The 10,235-nt window shown below is 42.2% G+C and overlaps 1 pseudogene; it reads right to left on the bottom strand.

The window, feature by feature from the left end:
* Nucleotides 1-1,779: 1,779 nt before the first annotated feature.
* On the bottom strand, nt 1,780-4,354 carry LOC115295348 (annotated as a pseudogene).
* Nucleotides 4,355-10,235: the final 5,881 nt, after the last annotated feature.

The raw sequence follows: 10,235 nt of genomic DNA on the forward strand, positions 1-10,235 counted from the left end.
GAAAATAGGACAGTATCTCTGGTGAACGCTTAGAGTTAAAGATGCAACTTCCAAACCTGAAACTATAAGAAATCCAAAGTTTAAATAAATCATTTAAATCAAAAACAGATCATTTGGTCTTCTTGAGTCTTTTTTCCTTTTCAAGCTTCTATCTGAGAATAGTCTGTTGGTCAGAAGATTTGGAGTAATGCTAGAAGTTATATGCTTAGGCTCTAGAACGAGACAAACATGAGTTTGAAATGCATTTCCTATATTAGTTATCTAACCTTAATCTAAATATATTATAGTTTACTCATCTGTAAAGTGAGATAATAATTCCTAAGATTTGTGAGTACCTGTCATATTTCAGGCACTGGAGTATTTTTCATATAGTAACTAATTAATCTTTGGAGTTCCATTAAGTAGGTCCTAGCTTACAGATAAGGAAACTAAGGTTCAGGAAAGCTGCGCACTTTGTCCATGATGGCTACTAAATGGATGTAAACACAGAGTTTGAACTCAGAAAACTGTATTCCAGAATCTGGATTTTTAGTCATTGCACAATGCCAGTGCCTGACAAACAGAGCTTTATAACTCTTAACCTTTAGTACATCAATTGCTATTTATTTTATGTACTGAAGATCCATTCCGTTCTTTACACATCTACTCCCATTACTCCTACGTGGATGACACAGAAGCCCTTTAGGGCAGAGTATCTCACCTTTCTTCAATCCATCTTCCTCACAGTTTTCGAAAGCTCTTTAGCATTTTGCTTCCCTGATCGGAATTTTTCAATGGCTTGCCTCAAATACTTGATATATATGGCCATATACACCAGCCCCATCATTACTCTCCCATCCCCTGACCAGGAACACTATATGTAGTTCCTGGAAGATGTCAGTTTCTCCCATATTTAAAGGAGAAACATTCCATTTTATTCATAATTTTGCATATTATTTTCTCTGGCTGAAACACTATCACCCACCTTGTCCGCATGTCAAAGTCCAATTTCCCTACAAATGTTACCTCTCCTTTGACATGGTCCCCAATTCCCCAGTGTAGATTAGATATTCATGCTCTAATGCCTTTGAAATACATTACATTTATATGTACAATGAACATTGGTATTTCTATACCCCTCCTGTATGACAGCTACTGTCTTAGTCTGTTCAGGTTGCTATACAAAAATACCAGAGACTGAGTGATTTATAAACAACATAAATTCATTTCTCATAAGTCTGGAGGCTGGGAAGTCCAAGATTAAGGAATTGGCAGATTTGGTGTCTGGTGAAAGCCTGCTTCCTGTTGTAGACTGCCATCTCTTTGTGTCTACACATGGAAGATAGGGCAAGAGAGCTCTCTGGAACCTCTTTTATAAGGGCACTAACCCCATTCACAAGGGCTGCATCCTTATGAGCTAGCCATCTCCCAAAAGGCCCACCTCCAAATACCATCACATCTGATGTTAAGATATAACACAAGCATTTTGGGGAACACAGGCTTTCTAGTCTATAGAAAGCACCTTGAGAGCAACAATGATGGCTGTCCACCATTTTATTTCCAGTGTCTATCATACTGCTCTGCACACAGTAGACACGAACTATATTTTGACTGAATTTCATTCTCTTCACATTGCTCAGAAAATGTCAAAGCCATAAAAACTCAAGGCTCCTTTCCCACTAGATTATTTTAACCTATACTTCTCAGAAAGTAAAGAAATTAAATTTCTTGGAAATTCTTTTTGGGAAGAAGCCAACACAAAGAAACTACAAAAAAGAGCAGAAAAGAGAAACAGTTAAGTGCAGCTCCTGGGAGCCCAGTCATTTTTTCCCTCAAGGTAACAGGTTTCTGTCCAGTCTGTCCGGCCACCCTTATACACCGAAATGGAGGTGGATTAAATACATGAAGCACTCTTGCTCTAACACAGAAAACTTGCAGACGTCATCAAGTAGTTCCATCTGAACTTTAACAGGACGTTGGTAGGCTGGAAACAAACAAAACCAAACGAAACTGCAGTTTCTTTTCCCCAAATGAAATCCAGGCGAAAGGTCCTGTGTGATTCCAGGGTAGAAATCAAATGATTTGAAATGTCAAAGCCCTCCCCACCCCCATTTGGTAAATAAAGAAAGTACACTTCGAAATATTCTAATTCCACATGTGAACCACAAAAGACTGTCTTGCCCACAGTACCCTGCCCACGGGTCCCCTGAGCGTGGCGGGGCTGCCCCGCGAGGTCCCGGCAGGTCAGCGGCACCAAGCGTGGTGCCCACTCGGAAGGACCCAGCCCCGCGCGCCTTCTCTCAGCGCTCACGCTGCCGGAAGTAGGTTTCCTTCCGCGTGGCTTTGCGGAGGGAGGTGTGACCTGTGTCTTTAACTCCAGGCCGCCTGCGCTTTTGTTTCCAGCGCTAAGGCGAAGTTCAACCGCAGGGCTCTCTACCTGCCGGGAGAATGTGGGGGAGCGTGTGTGGGAGGCAGCGGCTCCTTCTGCCACCACAGAGTTGACGTTAAAGAAAAGCTCTCCCAGTGGCTGGATTTGGACACCGTCTTCCAGCATGGCGTCCGGCCGCGTTCCCGCGCTCGCCGGGAAGACAAAACTCTCGCCGCCTGTGGTCTGGACACGCTTCTGCGGCGCCACTGGGACTGGTACCGCGCTGGGTGTGCAGGGACGCGGACGCCCACGCGTGTGTTGCCAGCCGCTGCAGACCACTCGCCACTGCCTCGGACACGGCCGTGCCCCGCGGCGCGGATGGGCACCACGTGAGTCCTGTTTTGCTTTACACTCTGTGTTGGTAGCTGGTGCCGACCTGGAGGTGCCTCATGTGCTCTGGTGACCGTCTGCGCCGGGGCGACCTGTCCCATCTGCATGATCCCGCTAGCGGCGCCTCGTGTGACACGGCTAACCGCAGGAACAGGTCCTCCTTTCACTTCTTCTCTAGGGTCTTCACGCAAGGCTTGAGGCTCTGAGTTAGGAGGGGCCGCACGGCCGCCTGAGTGACCGCGCGACCCGCCTGGCGACAGCGTATGCGTTCGCTGGGGCCAGGCGGCCACCTGGTGACGGGCACCACAGGGATCTGGTGGGAACAGTCTGCGTGGCAGGCTGCTGGGAAGTGGAGGTGGTCACGGGGGCTGTGACGGTGGAGGTGACGGGGCCTGCTGCTGCAGTTGCAGGGCCATTAAGACGCGTGGACCAGACAGAGGTGAGGCATGTGCGCTCTGGGCTGCCAGGGCCTCGTGGACGAAGGCCTTTAGTGGCTGTGAGGCGACAGGCTTGGGTTCCAGACCCATGAATCTTCCCCTTGAACTGACTGGCTCCCCGGGGGTTGGGGTGGGGGTGGGAGTTGGGGTCCTGGGTACCACTGATGTGAGCAGACGGGCTCCAGCGGGCTTGGGAGAGGCGGGGGCACTTCTGAGAGTGGTCCCAGAGGGGTTCTGAAGCAAGGTGCCTCCGGCTCCGTCCTTTCCTGAAAACCGACTCAACTAACTTGCTTTCAGAGGCGGGATCTATCCTCCAAAATGAGCCTTTGCCTGGTTCTTCCTGGGAACCGGGTACTGTGAGGCAATAACAATTCAGAGAGACATTGTGGCCACTTGAATTCTGCTTGCCCTTGTAGTATGGATAATTTTTAGTGCCGTGCATATAAATACCATTTAGGGTGAGTGGTTTATCAGGAAACATAATTGCTTATATGATCAATTGTGTGCAGGAATAAGGTGACTTTGCATCATGCTTTAGGCTGTCTATATCAGAAGCTTCTTCATTTACTGGCTATGAGTTGTGGGCCATAAAATTGAAGTCCGATGGTATTCCTCGGTGGGTTTTGTACTCCCCAGGGCCTGGATGGGCCAGTTTGCAGCACTGGTGGTTCCCGAAGTCAGAGGCGAGGGGGCTGATGAGATGGGTCACCATGTCTGGAACTTTGACAGTCAGGGGCGAGGTGTGGGCCTGCTCAGGTTTCACTGGGGACTCGGCACCTCCCATTTCTTCCTCTTCTTGCTGGACAGGCAGTCCATGAATGCGCTTCTGGCAGACACAGTGCAGGTGGAAGTCACCACAGGCTTGGGGCCTGAGCTATGAGGACAGCTCTGGGCAGCTCTGCCCTGCCACTGCTGCCTGAGGGCTTAAAGCTCTGGAGAGAGTGCTGCAGGGTGACCAAAGCTCACGTCCTTTGAGTCCTGGGACGAGTTGGGTCCCATGGACACTGAGCACTTTGTTAGGTACTGGAAGTCTAGGCCTTACATGTGCGCCATGGCCCAGTCTCACCATGGAACTGAGGGCTGTACCAGGCCTCCGGCCCTGTCCTGGTTCCTTCAATATTCTATCCAATGCCTTATTGTTTGGTTCTATAAATGATCTCATATCTTTGTAAGAAACCATTTTTTGTGTTGGTTTACATACTAAGGCCCCAACTGACAAATTCAAATTCTTTGTTGCAAAGCTCTTCCCAGCAATTGGTGAAGCATTGGGATATCAACATTAACTATGCCCCAACACCAACAACAATGCTAACCTTTATTGGGTTTTTAATAATTCTCCAATCTTCCCATAACCGGAAACTGATGTAACTAACAGATCCTATGATTTTCTACAATGTGTTGATTTTCCGTGTGGTCGGTTCTTGTCATGAGGTTAGTACTATCTATATTTGCTTATTTTTGTGTGGAGTTCCATGTCAATCCATATTTGTGTTACCTACTTCCATTATCTGACCAAACTTTTTCTTTTATGGTTTTCTAGGTATAATTTACATATCATAAGATTCACCTATTCCCAGTGTACAGTTTAATGATTTTTAGCAGATTTATACATTGGTTAACCTTCCTCATGATCTAATTTTGAATGCCCAATCTTAATGTGTGTATTTTCCATGGCTCACTAATGGGTCCTAAAAGCATGTGCTGCACAAACTTTAGCAACACCAGATGTGGAGCACCTAGTAGTCAATCCTGGAGATCTGCTGCTGTCCTTAAACTTAAAGTAAGGGGAATGTGGTAATTTCAGGGACGATTACTGTGACTGAAGGGACGATGCCAAGGGTCAAATAGAAAAGACTAGAAACCCAAAATGGGATCCACATAATAGGATTCAGCAAGATAAACAAAGCAACTAGAAGCAGGGCACAAGGAAGACATGCCCTAAGGTTCAACCATATGCTGTGGGCAGATCTCACTGCTTTGAATGGATGTGACACACTTCTGCTTGATAATGCCACTTGGTGCCTGATACCCACCCCAGATGTTTCAACTTCACTTAATATGAATTTTTAACATGTGTAATGAAAATATTAACATATATAAGATTAGCCTTGGGACTAGGGTTGGAAAATTTTATTCTTCCTCTTGTACTCTTCATCTTAGAGTGAACCTATCTGAGAGAAAAGTGAGTAGTATGTGACTAATGTAATGATGATTATACTTTATTCTAGCTCATGTGATACCATTTTTAAAAGTAGTGTCCTCCTGCTGTATCTCAAGCTTATTGATGAATGACACTATATAGGCATATCAAAAAATTAAGTTGGCAGGTTTTCGAGACTGATTCTAGAAGGCTGATGTTAATCATAAGAAGATCTAATATAGAAACAGAGCAAATGGAGTGAACTTGGAAGGGAACAGAACTTTTAAGTTTTTCTCTCCCCCTTTGTTTTTACTATCTGTGATCATGTCTTCAAGGTGGCACAACACGGAGTGGCCAGTGTGACCTTCCTGTTGCTCTTGTATATTTCAGCTTATCATTCTTGTGAACATAATTAAGTTTTGTAAATATCTTAGTTTGGGGTTTAGCTACAGCTACCCCTGAGAAAGAATATAGATTGAGCAAGGTATAAGATACATGTTTCCTCCTTTGGTAATATTTAGTTGACTTGTTATTTCTTGAGAGTAATTACAATTTGGTGCTAAGGACGATTTTTTGAAACATCAAAGAAAAACAAGAGCCCTGAAAAATAGAGCAATCAGAAGTGTTTCTTTATTTTATCTTTATTAAATGGGTTACCATGGAAATGAAAGGGGTTAGAAAAGAGAAAACCAGAGAAGATATGGTACAATTGGGGATTATAATGACTTTGTGAAGGTTTCTCTTTTAGATATAGGTTCAGTTTGGACAACTGACTAACACTATATGGTGGATACTAAATGGCCAGTAAAATTCCCAAGATTTCCAAAGCAAATGGTGTTTGTATCTCACCAAAGACCCACATCCAAAATGTTACCCAAGACTTGCTCATACTACTCTGAAACTATCTCCATGATTCATTGATTTTTACAATTTCTCTCTTTCTGTTGCTTTTTTTCAAGTCCCTACTATTTCTTGCCTGGAGTCTGTGATGCTCTCTTTACTAAACTCTCCACCTCAGTTGTGCCTCTAAATCTATTCTGTGCATGATTGTCAACAGCTCTGCTCCTGGCCACCATGCTTGAAGTTTTAAGTTTTCCATGTATTTTAGAGTAAAGTTGACATATTAGGAAGACTTTTTACGTATTCTTCCTTTCCTTCCCTATATTCCTTTTGTCAACTGAGTGTAAGCATTTCATTTATTCACTCATCTACTTAGCAAATACTGGTTGAGAAATCATCATTTGCTGGGCACTGATCTGGGTGCTGGGAATATAGTAGTAATACTTTCAATTTTTAGAATGATTCCTGTTTGCTCTTATATGTAGTTCTACGCATATGTTCCTCTCTTCCAGGAACTCCCTTCCACCTTGCAAGCCTATCTTGTGCCAAGTGCACTTTTGACTTATTTTTGATAAGACTCTCCTATTCTGTAGGCTGAAAGAAGTGACATGATGGGTCATCTCATAATACCTTAACCCCTCATACATTTATCACACTACATCATTCCACTTCTCTTTATAGTCCACTAGGGTATAAGCTCCTTAAGGCAATATAGCTTATTCCTTTTTGTATCTCCAAGAGTGTGCCTTGCATTCTGTAGGTGTTGTTTATGGGAGATCCTTTGAAAAATCTCCAAATGGGTTCTGAAATCCTAGGCACTGTCTAGTAATGATGTTTCCTTCTAATGGGAACAGATGAATCTAATATATTTTGATCATTGTTTTTAAAGCAATTTATGCAAAAGTGGCCATGCCATTTTATGAAAGATATCAGCACAAAGGAAGAAAAGAATAACATTTCCAAATCCTTTGCTTAAAGCCTTTCCTTAGAAATCTTCTTGTGTGCTTTTTTTAGAAAACTACTTATTTATTTTTTTAAAAAAATGTATCTATCTCCATAGCTATATTAGGAAAAAATTTGATCTTAAATTTGAACTTTTATATACCAATTAAGACAGAATTTATAGAGGTTGTAATGTATTTCACCACTGATACAATTCCTGCTCTGGAGAAGACATCAGAACATAGTCTCTACTAGTAGAGTACATCTGAATATCCCATCAACTGTGTCCCAGTCCTTTCTGTGGTCTACTCCTGAGTAGGCTGGATATTCCAGAAAACAGACCCTGAGATTTGTATATGAGGAGTCTATTGGGGAGGGCTCTTAGCATCTATATCTGGGGGTGGGGTGGGAAGAGGTGAGTGAAGAAACTTGGGCTTTGAACTCTTATTATCTTACAGATCTTAATCACTTAGTGTGAAAATCTGATTTTGAGGTTTAGAACCATTAGGAAAATTCAGACTTCCCATCTCCATAGAAATGGAGAACTCTCCTAGGGCAGGATAGTTATAGCAGACCCTGGTGTTTGCTTTCATGTTTATTTCCCCCTTCTTTCTTGCCTTTAAAACTTATCCAGTTGTTTACCTGCTGTGTAGCCATTGGCTTGGGAAAAGTGACTCGGAAACCTTGCCTCAAGAAGGTAAATATGACTATTCTTAGCCAATCATTGTAATTTTATTCTGTTCTCCAGAGACTGCGTTAAGAAGAGGCATGTGATCTTTCTGGACAATTTTCATTTTATCTTTTGATGAGAGGAAGTCTGCTGGGGTTACTTTTCAGAAAGCCTTGTTTTAAAAAAAAAAGTTAGAAAAAACAGTAACATTATTCTGACTCTGGTTGTAGCTGGATGAGGAAGTGGTCTACAGCTGCTGCAGCCACATGGGCCGTGAGAGGAACCAGTATAAACTGGTAAGCAGAGTGCTAAGATGACAGAATGAGAAGGTGGCAAGAATCATGTCCTTAATACTCTATGCTACTGAATTAACCAACCCTGAAAATCCATGTACTGGGATTGTACAAGAGAAACAGAATCAATAGGATATATATGAAATTATACATGTAATGCATATATATTCTGTTGATTTTTTATAAGGAATTAGCTCATGTGATCATGGAGGCTGACAAGTTCCAAAATTTGTTGTCAGTTAGCTGGAAATTTAGGAGACCTAATGGCATAGTTCCAGTTCCAGTTTGAGTCCAAAGACCCAGGAACCAGAAGAGGTAATGGTGTAGTTCTAGTCTGAAGGATGACAAGCTCAAGACCCAGAAGAGCTGATGTTTGCATTTGAATTTGATGGAAGGAGAAAAACTGATGTCCCAGCTCAATGGCAGTCTGGCAGGAGGAATTTGTCTTCTTCAACTGAGCCTTTTAGTTCTATTTAGGCCTTCAAAGGGTTGAATGAGACCCACCCACATTAAAGTGTCTACTAACGACACATAAAGAGTCTACTTTACTCAGACTCTCTATTTAAATGTTAAACTCATCCAAAAACATCTTCATAGAAACATCCAGAATAATTTTTTATCAAATATCAGGGCACCCTGTGGCTCAGTCAAGTTGACACTTAAAATTAACCATTACAAGTTCATCCCTTATGAACTTGTCACCCATATGGATTCTTTAAGCCATACTTACTCTCAAAATGAAGACAATAACAAGGTCATAATTTTATCTAGGACCATACCACTATCTTGCATACAACTGAAAATGCCCCTTCTCTAGAAGAGGAGGTAAAGTCCTTGAGTGAGGCTTACTTCTTGATATCCTGTAACTTAAATATTATGATGTAAAATTAGCAATATTTAAGTATTATGATACAAAGTCACTACATTTTATGTTACATAATGGGAATAAGAAAGGAAATAAAACAGAGATATACATACACAAATACACAAATAAGCATATTTATAAAAAAATAAGAAGAAAAAACTCATGACAAATAAGTGCTTATTTCTGTAACTGGTTACATGGTCATAGCTAGTAGTTATCACTATCTTCTTCTACAACCCTTTCTGTATTCCCTTTGCCTTCATCAAGCACCTTAGCTGGTCATGGTTGATTACCTGATGAGGTGACCAAAACCTTTATTCTTAAAGGGTCTGGGCTATTAGTTGTTCTGCCTGGATTGGGATTATTTTTAGTCTTCTATTGACCTTAATCACAAAATATGGGGACACTAAGGGATCTATGTCAGACATACTCTTCCAGCCCTGCATTGTAGAGTAGCAGTCCAATTTCCCATTAGCAGCCAGAATCAGTCACCCAAGATAGCACAGTAACTCCCTTCTTTGCATGTTGATTCACAGACACAATGAGTCCAAAGTGGCCAGGTTGCAGTCTTAACTTCTAGTTCAGTGGAATCATTGTTTTGTCTTCTGGTGATAGCATTCCTTCCTTCAGAACTAAAATCTCTAAGGCAGCAGACAGAGAGTTGCAAGAACAGCAAAAAGTTTGCTAGTGAGTCATTAAGAGTAATAGTGAGTGCTGCTACTCCTGTTTTCATCCTTTGATTCCTGGACCCATGAATTCCAGTTATGGCAGACATATTTTCATATATTGAACATTGATTCAGAGCATACACAGTCATCTGGAAAACCTTGTTCTAGTCCTGCATGGTACTGGCATCTAGCTTGTGCAATAGCTGAGTCCTCAAAAGACCATTCCACTGTTCTATTAAGTCAGTTGTTCAGGATAGGGGGAACCACAGTAAGAACAGGGAATTCTATGAGTCCAGGCTCATGGCCACAGCTCATTTGCTATGAAGTGAGTTCCTTGATCAGAAGCAATGTTGTATGGAATACATGACATTGCATAAGATATTCTATAAGTCTATATAGTAGTTTTGGCAGAAGCATTGAATTGAAGGAAGGCAAATCAAATCCATAGTGTCTACTCCAGTAAAAATAAAACTATGCCCCTTCTATAATGGAAGGGATCCAATGAAATCAACCTGATGCCAGACAGATGGATGATTACTTTAGGGAATAGTGTGATGTTGGGGAGTCAGTGTTGGTCTCTGCTGCTGGCAGGTTGGGCACTCAGTAATGATCATAGGCAGGTCAGCCTTGGTAAATGAAAATC

Source organism: Suricata suricatta, chromosome 7, assembly GCF_006229205.1.
Source record: "Suricata suricatta isolate VVHF042 chromosome 7, meerkat_22Aug2017_6uvM2_HiC, whole genome shotgun sequence".
Lineage (NCBI taxonomy): Eukaryota > Metazoa > Chordata > Mammalia > Carnivora > Herpestidae > Suricata > Suricata suricatta.